Below are 12,983 nucleotides of genomic sequence, written 5' to 3'. Positions count from 1 at the left end.
TCTGAGTTGACAGTTTGACAGACAGTTTAAAGAGAATACTAAAAGATTAGCTGTCTTTGATGTGACTAATGAATAGAAGTGTGTTTGTTTTTATAATGGATTAACCACCTGAGGAGATTTAAAAGCTTTGAATGGGTTCCATTAATGGAAGTTTCTTTCACTATCAAATGTATATGAGTGAGAGCTGTACTGGATTGTTATAAGTATTTTTTTTATCTTCACATGGCTCCTGAGGTCTGCCCATGACGGATACTGGGATACTACGGAGGTGGCATGGGCTTATGAGGGGACATGGGGGTATTGGTGGGGACATGAGTTGGCATGGAGGTGACCTGGGATTTTGAGAGGCCATTGGGGTGAGGGTTAGAGAGCCTAACAGCTTCTAAAACAACAGGGATGAAGTCTCAGAGAACAGAGGCAGGCCACCTCCATGGCCACCTACGACCTGCTTCCAGGGCTGGTGGATCCGACTCCTGACCTGGACTCCCTGGAGTGAAAATTGGGCCTACTGGGCTCCTTCAAACTAAGGCAGTTCTGCTGAGTTGGGAAATTTCTGACTCGAGCTACCTGCCTCGGTGGCAAAAGTTCTGCCCATAGAGTCAGAGTCAACCTTAAAGGAGAAGTAGAGTGCTGGTGAAATAGTTAGAACTGGATCATTGGAACCACATGCATTTCTGCTCTTTGTTACAGTAATCATATCAGCAGTGTCCTTCAGGGTATGCCCCATTATCTCTCCATTATGTTCCTTATGGAGGGCTCCAGTTACACATTAAATGAGATCCAGGAGCTGACCTCACACCATCCTGCAAAGCCAACTCACCAATATGCCAGGGAACTCCTTGGACCTGGCACAGGAATTCTAGCACACCTGGCCAATTGGCCCACATATTTAACCCTTTAATTGGTGCAAACATCAGGGAAATGGTTAACTCCCTGAGCCAGTTGGATTTCAGCTCAGCCACTTGTGGAAATTTTGCCATAAGTAGCTTCATTGCTGTATTGGCCTGGATTGTAACCCTACCTCACCCAGCATGAATGGTGTGTGGGAAGTGTTGATAGGAGGCCAACTAATTTCCTCTGAGATTTCACTGTTTCACCCACCTCCATTTCGCCTTTGACAATTTTCAAGTCGGCCAAGGTTCCTCCTACAGGTAGGTAGGGGCCTGCTTTCAGTGCAGAGACCATCAGTCCCGCACCATAGTTTTATTTACTAATTAGGAGAAGGCCACAAGGTGTAAAAGTCATCCTCTGAAACACTGCAGGAAGCATCAACCAACTGACAATGCTTTGTGAAAACTTCTCATGGGCCAGCAGGAGCTGGAGAGCCCAACATCACCCCTGACTCTCCCCAAATCCCAGACCCACAAGGTGTTCTTTGCTGCCCACCCAACCACCCTGCCCCCGGCCCTGACCTGCCACTCATTGGCATTGGCTGCTGCAATTCTTGTTAAGTGCTGATGTTCTGCTGAGGGCCGTTTCCTCGGATCCTTGACCTCCAAAGGCTCCTGTGCAAATTCCCATTGTGTCTTCTGGCCCCAGCATCATTCCTGTTAGTTTCAGGCAGCAGACTGGCCTGGAATATTTAAATAAGGCCTGGTTCTTACCAGTAAACTCCCCACAGGATGTTCCCTCCTGCCCCACATCTCATGCCCTCTACATACTTCCAGCTACAGGCACATCACTCAAACACATTGCAACACACTCACTGCCCCTCTTCCCTCTCTCTTGCAGGACAAAGCGGCAAACATTAGGAGACAGAAGCAGACAACAGAAAGGGGAAAGGCACACCACTGCCGCTCTGCCTGAGCCCTTGCTGTTGCCTCTCAACCAGTCAGCCCAGACTGCTGCCACCTAGGCTGAGGTGGTGCTGTCTGAAGCAGGGTTGTCAAGACCCAGAGCTGCTCCAAGTCATCCTGCAAGGCCATCTACAGTCTCCCCCAATGAAAGACATCAGCCTTCCACCAGCCATGCTGATTATCCCACTGGGGTAACACTGTGTAGGAGCACTAGGCAAAGACACTGGCAAAACAAGAACTAAGGGAATGCACAAGGGTGAGTAATTCAGTTTTGTATTGGCACTGTTGCTGGATTAATATAGAATGTGTTTTTGTGTTTTTTTTATTGGATTTTGGCCAAGAAAAGGGTGTGGATATCTATAGCAGAGGGATGGAAAGCTGGGGAATTGTGGAGAAATGATGTGGGGATGTACTCGGGGAACGCAGAGTCTGATGAGTTGCTCATGGATGGTGCATCGAGATTAATGGTGTCCCAGATGCCTCCTCCCTTCCTCTTACTTCTTCTCCCCCAAAGGCCTGATGTCACAGGCTATGCGCTCATGAGATTCGGGTTGTGCAGAACACACCAGAACATGACAATTTTGAAGACACACTCCAGTGAGTGTTGTAGGGCTCCCCTTGACAGTCCAGGCAGCCCAACTGCTGTTTTAGAGTGCTGATGGTTTACTTCATGACATTTCTGGTCACAGCATGGCTCTCGATGCATAAGCACTCTCTGCATGTGGTCAGCTGGTGGAGGGGAGTCATGAGCCACACAGAGAGGAGGCAGCAAGCATCCATCCTTTTTTAAAAAATTAATTCACAGGATGTGGGCTTTGCTGGCCAGCATTTATTGCCCATCCCTAGTTGTCCTTGAGAAGGTGGTGGTGAGCTGCCTTCTTGAGCTGCTGCAGTCCATGTGTAGGTGCATCATGGTTCATCATGGTTCAAAATATGGACGGAACAGTTAATTGGCACAGGATAAAGGTATCATGACTGCTGTAAGAAAAGCAGGAATTCACCAACATGATGCACTCTCTGCAGTTTTGCACGCCAGTTGCATTTTAAGGGAATGGGTCCTTTGAGGTTTAGTTACATCCTAATAAAGCCACATTCCTCCTCTCTGTTTAGAGAAAAGCTTATGAACGCTCCTCTCCTGGTATGCTGGCTCTTGGTGACCTACCTGTTGCAGTAATGCATGGCAGATTGTAAGATGTTGGTGATGTCACTGACTCCAGCCTAGAAGGATCTGTTTGCATAGAAATTGAGAACCATAGTCATCTTGACAGGGAGTGCTGCCCTCATCCTGCTCTGTGGTTGCAGCTTCAGTTGGAAGAGATGGCATAGTCATGGAGTAATTTATGGCACAGAAGGCCATTCGGTCCATCAAGTCCATTTTGGCTCTCTATGTAGCAGTCCGCTCAGTCCCACTCCCCCGACCCGCCCCCACCCCCCGCTCTATCCCCGTAGCCCTGCTGGTTTATTTCCTACAAATGCCCCTCTTATGGAGCATAAACACTAGCAGAATAAGTTGGGCTGAATGGCCCATTTCTGTGCTGTACATTCCATGTAGAACCTTACTCCCAGGCATTCAACTAGTTTCCCTGAGCAACCAATTTTTAAAACACTTTAAGTATATTCTTGTTCCTTCCTCAAAACAAAATGCAATTTTAAGTTTCAGTTTGGGAAAAGTCTATTGATGAGTGAATGCAACCAATCAGCGTGCTGGCTAGTTTAGAGTCAGTGAAGTTTGACCTTTCAAGCTCCAGGCTTTGAGTGATATTGTGTGAATTCAGTGTGAATAAACAGCCCTGATCAGACAAACAAACAAAAGGCAGGATGAAAGACATGATCACTGGTTTCCAGTAAATTTGTTATGATTTAAAACAGCTTTTGAATCTTGTAAATTGAAAAAAATGGCAAAATGTTGGAACCTGAAACTAAACCAGGAACTCCTGGAAACACTCAGTGAGTACTGAGGATAACTTTAATCTATCTCGTCCATCGGGAAACTAAAGGCCTCAGGTATGAAATTGGTGTCACACTCCATCCGATTTTACTTTGCACTGATTTCAATGTGTCGAGTGTAATATGGCATTCTTGATGTATTGTGCAATGAGGAACCTTATGAATGATTGTGTCATGATGTAAACTGTGATGGTTTTTACACATTAGCATTGTCATTATCTCACAATACCCAAGAATAATGTGACCAAGGCGTTGTACAAGTCTAACATAATCCCTTTGTTTTTCAGTTCTTTGTTTGCTTTTTTAGACTTTATTAACCTGTATTGTTACTTTTCATGATTTGTGTCTCTACCCACAAATCCTCCTATTTCTCGACCCCATTTAGACACTTACTATATTTTCCAAGGAGTATGTGCTCTCTTTACTAAAATGTTTCACCTCACACTTATCTATATTGAAGTTCATTACATATCCACTTTGCAAGTTTATTAATATCTTCCTGGATTTTGTCACAGTTCTCTTTTTCTATATGAACTACACCCAGTTTCAGCGCCATCTGCAGATTTTGAAATTACCCTTCTGATTCCTGAATCCAATTTGCTAATCCAAATGGTGAACATGATCATTTCTCTGGTTTATTTGCCAAAGACATTATTGGAAGCAAAGTCAGTACTTGGCAAATTCTCAGCAGAGTATTGCAAATATTTCAGTACTTTGGAACTGTTCTGTGATGCTGACACAAATTTAGCAGCACATGTCAAGGAATTCATAACACTGACCCTTTGGAATACAAATTCTGAGAATGTCAGACTCCACCCTATTGGGATCTTGCATTGTAACATAAAACACTGCAATTCACAGTGTTCCTCCATCTTGGATAAACAATCTGTCCCATATATTTCCCTGTTGAAAGCTCCTGTTCAATTGGCTCTCCAATATATCTGATGTCTGTGCTGATAGCTCGAATAACCACATTTTTGATATTACTCGGATCTCCTGTGTCCTGGATGACAAAGTTGAATCCTAGTGCCTCAAACTCAAAGGAAAATTGCTGTTACCTGTCTTTGATCTGTAAGATGTTAATCACTGTCCTCCTTAACTATGGCAGCTGCTAAGAACTCAGCGTTAATCCATCCATGCTTAGTACCTTGCTATGGTCTAGATGACACAATACATCCCCTAGCTCCCACCCAACAGGCACCTTTAGGCCTTCTATCTGGGCAACATGTTCACCCATGCAGATGGGTCCCTACACAGCTCATTGTCTTGAGTGCTGCCTCAGTACAGTTCTTTCTCCAAACCCTAAGCAGGCTTTTTTTGGGAGTACTGAAGAGTACAGTTTGTCGGTCATTAAGGGACGAGAGAAACACTTCCAATCATGCCCGATGACCGAACTGTAATCAATACTTCAAAATCATTGGGTAAATTTACACCACCTGGCAGAAATGAAAGTTGAGTAGGGTGCGAAGGATCCCTCTGATTCTCCAAATCTGTTGTCATTTACTTGTGGATGATCCCATTGATCCCACTTGGATTCCCTAATGATCCTCAAGGTCTCTCAAAATTAATAATCTAATTTGTTATAGTGCTCAATCTGAAGAGACTTCAACCTTCAGTTTAATGGATCTCTTCTTTCCAGTATAGGTATCATAGACAATGCTCTCAGAGACCTGAAATTCAATGGTGTGCCATCAATTTCTCTCAAATAAAATGGGTGCCAAAGCATCCAAGATTGTGTACCAGAAGTGCTGCCATCCATATTGGTGATGGCAGAACATGAGGCATTCCAGGGCCCTGCCTCAAACAGGCCTTAGGCCCTTTCGATAAAGAATGCAGAATTCAAATGTAAGGATGACAGATGGAATGGTGAAAGAGCACCCTAAAATCATTGAGGTTTACAGCTAAGAGGCCATTCAGCCCATCACGTCTGTTGCTGATTCTTCACTGGAATGATCCAAAATTAAGAAGCACATAAGGATTGCCCAGTAGATTCCTTGGTTTCTGATATTCCTCCAAATTTGGTTAATCTTCTGAAATGAGGAAGAAACGGTGACTCTACTGGGAATCTATTGTAGATCAGCAAACAGTAGGAGATAGAAATGTGAATATGATCATAAATAATAGTGGTTCAATAATGAGTGGCTTTAATTATACAAAGCTAAGCTGGGTAATTGGCTGAGTGAGGGCAGGATTTGCTTTCATTATAATGTTGGCAAATAGCCTATTGATATTCAACATGTGTGCACTCAGGAATAGCACCTAAAGTAGGTAAAACAAAAAATAAAAATTACCTGGAAAAACTCAGCAGGTCTGGCAGCATCGGCGGAGAAGAGTACAGTTGATGTTGCCACCTAAAGTAGGTATTAGGCTGCTGCCAGCATCATGAGATTTCCTGACATTTGGCCCGAATTTTCACTCCCGGGTCACCAGTGCAGAATCAGGAAAATTCCCGGCTCAGCAAACCCGACCTGGGAAAAAGTGCTCTTGATGGTCAGATTTTTGTTCCGGGTGAAGGGGTGAAATGGGAGTCAGGCCCTCCACCCCGGGAACAGTTCAAAAACAGCACAAGGGCTGCTGGGTGCGGAGGCCAGCTGGGTGGGGGGGAAAAAGAGAATAAAACCAAAAATAGCCATCCAGCCCTCACATCTCACACACCCTCATCCCCCCCCTACACACTGCCCAAGACCCATCAGTGCCAATCCATGCCACTTCATGCTCCCCACCCACCTCCCAGAGCCCCTCATACCTTCCATGCCAATCCCTGCCTCTCACCTACCCCCATGGCTCTTTATAGCTCCTATGCTGACTCATATCAACCCTCATGCCCTCACAAACTACCCATTGCCCTTACACCCCCATGCCAACTCACCCAGTATCCACCATGGACAGTCCTCAGGACCCATGCTGAGATTAAATAAAGTTCTTAAGTGTCTATTGATGGATTCACGATTTCAAAAAAACACTCATTGATAAAAACATATTCACTACATTTAAATTCCTTTAATCCTCTGTAAGAACAATCATTTGTATTTATACTCCTACTTCAACGACCTTATAAGCACTTGGTGATGCCAACATACGAATTAGGAGCAGGAGAAGGCCATTCAGCCCCTCGGGCCTGCTCCGCCATTCAATAAGATTATGGCTGATCTGATTGTGGCCTCAGCTCCACATTCCCACCAACCCCCGATAACTCTTGGCTCCCTTGTTAATCAAGAATCTATCTACCTCTGTCTGAAAAATATTAATTGACCCTCCCTCCACTGCTCTTTGGGAAAGAGAGATTTACGACTCCCAGAGAGAAAATTTCTTCCCGTCTTAAATGGGAGACCCCTTATTTTTAAATTGTGTCCCCTCGTTCTAGTCTCTCCCACAAAGGGAAACATCCTTTCAACTTCCACCCTGTCAAGTCACTTCAGGATCTTATATGTTTCAATAAGATCACCCCTCAATCTTCCAAACTCCAATGGATACAGGCCCAGCCAGTCTTACCTCTCCTCATAAGATAACCAACTGCCCTATTCCAGGTATCAGTTGGGTGAACCTTCTCTGAACTGCTTCTAAACGCATGTATATCCTTTCTTAAATAAGGAGACCAAAACTATACACAGTGCTCCAGATGTGGTCTCACCAGCTGTAGCAAAACATCCCTACTTTTATATTCCATTACCCTTGCAATAAGCGACAACATTCCATTTGATGCTCTAATCACTTGCTGTACCTGCACACTAACATTTTGTGATTCATGTATCAGGACACCCGGATTCCTCTGTACCTCAGAATTCTGTAATCTCTTTCCTTTTAAATAGCATACTGCTTTTCTATTCTTCCTGTCAAAGTGGACAAGTTCACATTTCCCACATTGTACTCCAATCGCCAAATTTTTGCCCACTCACTTCACCTATCTCAAAGAATCACATATTTTTTTTTATTCATGGGATGTGGGTGTTGCTGGCTAGGCCAGTATTTATTTCCCATTCCTAATTGCCCTTGAGAAGCTGGTGATGAGCTGCCTTCTTGAACTGCTGCAGTCCATGTGGCGTAGATACACCCATAATGATTCTTGGGAGAGAGTGCCAGGATTTTGACCCAGTGACAGTGAAGGAACTGTGATATATTTCCAAGTCAGGATGGTGAGTGACTTGGAGGGGAATTTCCAAGTATTGGTGTCCCATGTATCTGCTGCGCTTGTCCTTCTAGGTGGTAGTGGTCGTGGGTTTGGAAGGTGCTGTTGAAGAAGCCTTGGTGAGTTCCTGCAGTGCATCTTGTAGATGGTACACAATGCTGCTACTGAATGTCAGTGGTGGGGGGAGTGAATGTTTGTGGATCGGGTGCCAATCAAGTTGGCTGCTTTGTCCTTTGAGTGTTGTTGGAGCTGCACTCTTCCAGGCAAGTGGGGAGTATTTCATCACAGTCCTGGCTTTTGTCTTGCAGATAGTGGGCAAGCTTTGGGGAGTCAGGAGTTGAGTTACTCACTGCAGGATTCCTAGCCTCTGACCTGCTCTTATATCCACCATATTTATATGGCTAATCCAGTGCAGTTTCTGGTCAATGGTAACCCCCAGGATGTTGATAGTGGGGGATTCAGCAATGGTAATGCCATTGGATGTCAAGTGGCGATGGTTAGATTCTCTCTGCTTGGAGCTGGTCATTGCCTAGCACTTGTGTGGCACGAATCACAGAACCACACAGTGCAGAAGCGGCCCTTCGGCCCATCGAGTCTGCACCGACACGTGAAAAACACCTGACCTACCTATCTAATCCCATTTACCAGCACTTGGCCCATAGCCTTGAATGTTATGACGTGCCAAGTGCTCATCCAGGTACTTTTTAAAGGATGTGAGGCAACCCGCCTCCACCTTCCTCCCAGGCAGTGCATTCCAGGCCGTCACCACCCTCTGGGTAAAAAAGTTTTTCCTCACCTTTGACGAGGTCCCTCATGGCAGACTGGTACAGAAGGTAAAGTTGCACGGGATTAGAGGTGAGCTGGCAGGATGGATACAGAATTGGCTTGGTCATAGAAGACAGAGGGTAGCAGTGGAAGGGTGCTTTTCTGAATGGAGAGCTGTGACTAGTAGAGTTCCGCAGGGATCAGTGCTGGGACCTTTGCTGTTTGTGGTATACATAAATGATTTGGAGGAAAATGTAACTGGGCTAATTAGTAAGTTTGCAGATGACCCAAGGTTGGAGGAGTTGCAGATAGTGAAGAGGATTGTCAAAGGATACAACGGGATATAGATCGGTTGGAGACTTGGGCGGAGAAATGGCAGATGGAGTTTAATCCGGACAAATGCGAGGTAATGCTTTTTGGAAGATCTAATACAGGCAGGAATTACACAGTAAATGGTAGAACCCTTAAGTGCATCGACGGGCAGAGGGATCTGGGTGTACAGGTCCACAGGTCACTGAAAGTGGCAACGCAGGTGGATAAGGTAGTCAGGAAGGCATATGGCATGCTTGCTTCATTGGCAGGGGTACTGAGTATAAAAGCTGGGAAGTCATGCTGCAGCTGTATAGAACCTTGGTTAGGCCACACTTGGAATATTGCGTGCAATTCTGGTCACCACATTACCAGAAGGATATGGAGGCATTGGAGAGGGTGCAGAGGTGGTTTACCAGGATGCTGCCTGGCCTGGAGGTTATTAGCTATGAGGAGAGGTTGGAGAAACTCAGATTGTTCTCACTAGAGCGACAGAGATTGAGGGGCAACTTGATGGAAGTTTACAAAATTATGAGTGGCATGGACAGAGTGGATAGTCAGAAGCTTTTTCCCAGGGTGGAAGAGTCAATTACTAGGGGACATAGATTTAAGGTGAGAGGAGAAAACTATAAAGGTGATGTGCGGGGCAAGTTTTTTATGCAGAGGGTAGTGAGTGTCTGGAATTCGCTGCCAGAGGAGGTGGTGCTGCTTCAGTATCTGAGGAATTGCAAATGGTGCTGAACATTGTACAATCCTCAGTGAACATCCCCATTTCTGACCTTATGATGGAAGGAAGGTCATTGATGAAGCAGCTGAAGATGGTTGGGCCGAGGACACTACCCTGAGGAACTCCTGCAGCGATGTCGTGGACTGAGATGACTGACCTCCAACAACCACAACCATCTTCCTTTGTGCTCGGTATGACTCCAACCAATGGGGAGTTTTCTCCCTGATTCCCATTTTTGCGTGGGCTCCTTGATGCCACACTCAGTCAAATGCTGCTTTGATGTCAAGGGCAGTCACTCTCACCTCACCTCTGGAGTTCAGCTCTTTTGTCCATGCTTGAAGTGTGGCTGTAATGAAGTCAGGAGCTGAGTGTCCCTGGCAGAATCCAAACTGAGCATCAGTGGGCCAGTAATTACTAAACAAGCGCTGCTTGATAGCACTGTTCATGACCGCTTCCATTACTTTACTGATGATCGAGAGTAGACTGATGGGGCGTTAATTGGCTGGATTGGATTTGTCCTGCTTTTTGTGTACAGGACATACCTGGGCAATTTTCCACATAGCTGGGTAGATGCCAGTGTTGTAGCTCTACTGGAACAGCTTGGCTAGGGGCGCAGCAAGTTCTGGAGCACAAGTCTTCAGTACTAGTGCGGGAATATTGTCAGGGCCCATAGCCTTTGCAGTATCCAGTGCCTTCAGTCGCTTTTTAATATCACCTGAAGTGAATCGAATTGGCAAAAGGACAAAGAGGTGTTGAAGGTGGTGATATTATCTAAAGTAATGTGCTAATTAAGGGTAGAAAGCAGGAGAAGCAAGGTATAGATAGCCCTAGTGGGGGTGGGGTGGGGTGAAGGAGTCGAAAAAGGCTAAAAGGTAGAGATAAAACAATGGATGGAAATACATTTAAAAATAATGGAAATAGGCCTTCAACACCTCTTTGTCCTTTTGTCTGTGACATCTTTTGGTTATCTCCACCTATCACTGGCCCTCTACCTAGCTCTTCTTGTCCCAACCCCCACACCCCCCCGCCTTAAACCAGCTTATATTTCACCCCTTCTCTATTTTTAATTAGTTCTGTTGAAGAGTCATGCGGACTCAAAACGTCAACTGTGCTCCTCTCCACCGATGCTGCCAGACCTGCTGAGTTTTTCCAGGTATTTTTGTTTTTGTTTTTGTTTTGGATTTCCAGTATCCGCAATTCTTTGCTTTTATCTCTGTGTTTAATTGACTGCCACTTCTCTTCAAGGAATGCCTACCTTGAAGAAGTTTTGCTCTTTTCTCCGTCAGGATTTTCGTATCTCTCTTTTGCCTTGTTCACCTTCATTGCTTTCCATTTCTCTCTTGGTGTTTGACAAGGTGTTTACTAAAACCCGCTTTCACAGCCATATTTCCTTTCTCAGTGACTGTCTCTGTCTCCGACTTACCCCATGCGGATTTCAACTGAAATTCCATCCCTCATGTTTCACACCCACCCAGGATTACAGGTATCTCCGGGACATACAACGCTCCTCGGACTGCTGTTCTCGTCGCATTCTGAGATCCACACTCAGTGCCATGCGCCGCCATATGAACACACTCGACCTCTCCCTCCAGCAGCACCGCCGCACCCTTTTTCAAAGCTGCGCATGCCCCCAGTTTCATTTTATTCTTCGTCTCATCCGATGCCTCAACAAGAAACTTTTTCTCTTTCTCTCCAGTGCAAAGGAACGCAAGCTCCAACAACTCATCGACATCAACACCCATCCAGGACCCTCCACCTCTGCCTGTCCCTCTGTCCACATCACGTCTTCCAATCCCAACTCCGGCCGTGTATTCACCATACCCCCTGACCTTCCCCTCTCCGATGCTGAACGTTCAGTGCTCAGCAAAGGACTTAGTTTCATATCCTTATACCCTCATCTCAATGAATTTCGGGCTCGGCACGATGCTGAACTCTTCTTCCGCCGTCTTCGTCTCCGTGCTCACTTCTTTGGGCAGGGGTCCTCTCCCCATTCAATGGATCCTTTTATCCACCTCCAATATTCTCCCTCCACCTGGACCCCTCCCTCTGGATTCTTACCTTCTCTTGATCTTTTCACTGAGAACTGTCGGCGTGACATTAGTCGTCTCAATTTCTCTGCTCCTCTCACCTATTCTAACCTGTCTCTCTCTGAACTTGTTGCACTCCGTTCTCTCAGGTCCAACCCTGACATTGTCATCAAACCCGCTGACAAGGGTGGTGCTGTTGTTGTCTGGCGCACTGACCTCTATGTCGCAGAGGCTGAGCGTCAACTCGCAGACACTTCCTCCTACCTCTCCCTGGACCATGACCCCACCACTGAACATCAAGCCATTGTTTCCAGGACTGTCACTGACCTCATCTCCTCTGGAGATCTTCCTTCCACAGCTTCCAACCTGATAGTCTCCCAACCTCGGACGGCCGGCTTCTACCTCCTACCCAAAATCCACAAACGTGACTCTCCCGGCAGACCCATCATGTCAGCCTGTTCCTGCCCCATGGAACTCATTTCTCGCTATCTTGATTCCCTTCTCTCTCCCCTTGTCCAGTGTCTTCCCACCTACATCCGTGATTCCTCTGACACCTTACGTCACATCAACAATTTCCAGTTCACTGGCCCCAACCGCCTCCTCTTCACCATGGACGTCCAATCCCTCTACACCTCCATCCCCTACTAGGATGGTCTGGTGGCTCTCCGCTTCTTCCTCGAACAGAGGCCCGAACAATCCCCATCCACCACTACTCTCCTCCGTCTGGCTGAACTTGTTCTCACACTGAACAATTTCTCCTTAAACTCCTCTCACTTCCTCCAAATAAAAAGTGTGGCTATGGGTACCTGCATGGGCCCCAGCTATGCCTGTCTCTTTATGGGTTATGTGGAACATTCCTTGTTCCAGTCCTACTCCGGCCCCCTCCCACAACTCTTTCTCCGGTACATCGATGATTACTTCAGTTCTGCTTCGTGCTCTCATTGGGACCTGGAAAAATTTATTAATTTTGCTTCCAATTTCCACCCCTCCATCATTTTCACATGGTCCATCTCTGACACTTCCCTTCCCTTCCTTGACCTCTCTGTCTCTATTTCTGGTGATAGACTGTCCACCAATATCCATTACAAGCCTACCGACTCCCACAGCTACCTCGACTACAGCTCCTCACACCCCACTTCCTGTAAGGACTCCATCCCATTCTCTCAGTTCCTTCGCCTCCGTCGCATCTGTTCTGATGATGCCATTTTCAAAAACAGTTCCTCCGACATGTCCTCCTTCTTCCTTAACTGAGGTTTTCCACCCACGGTGGTTGGCAGGGCCCTCAA

At 46.1% G+C, this 12,983-nt stretch overlaps 1 protein-coding gene across 3 annotated transcripts in view; it reads left to right on the top strand.

The window, feature by feature from the left end:
- Positions 1 to 1,953: 1,953 nt before the first annotated feature.
- The window catches only part of sh2b2 (SH2B adaptor protein 2), a 117,767-nt gene continuing 106,737 nt past the window's right edge, over positions 1,954 to 12,983 (top strand). For all 3 annotated transcript variants that reach the window (XM_078548752.1, XM_078548750.1, XM_078548753.1), the window contains exon 1: positions 1,954 to 2,052. The gene's annotated coding sequence lies outside the window, so the exon portion shown is untranslated. The remainder of the gene's footprint in view (positions 2,053 to 12,983) is intronic.

This window comes from Cetorhinus maximus, chromosome 9 (genome assembly GCF_964194155.1).
Source record: "Cetorhinus maximus chromosome 9, sCetMax3.hap1.1, whole genome shotgun sequence".
NCBI classification, from domain to species: Eukaryota; Metazoa; Chordata; class Chondrichthyes; order Lamniformes; family Cetorhinidae; genus Cetorhinus; species Cetorhinus maximus.
The sequence above is the reverse complement of the archived record's forward strand: the minus strand, read 5'-3'. Positions and strand labels throughout refer to the sequence as shown.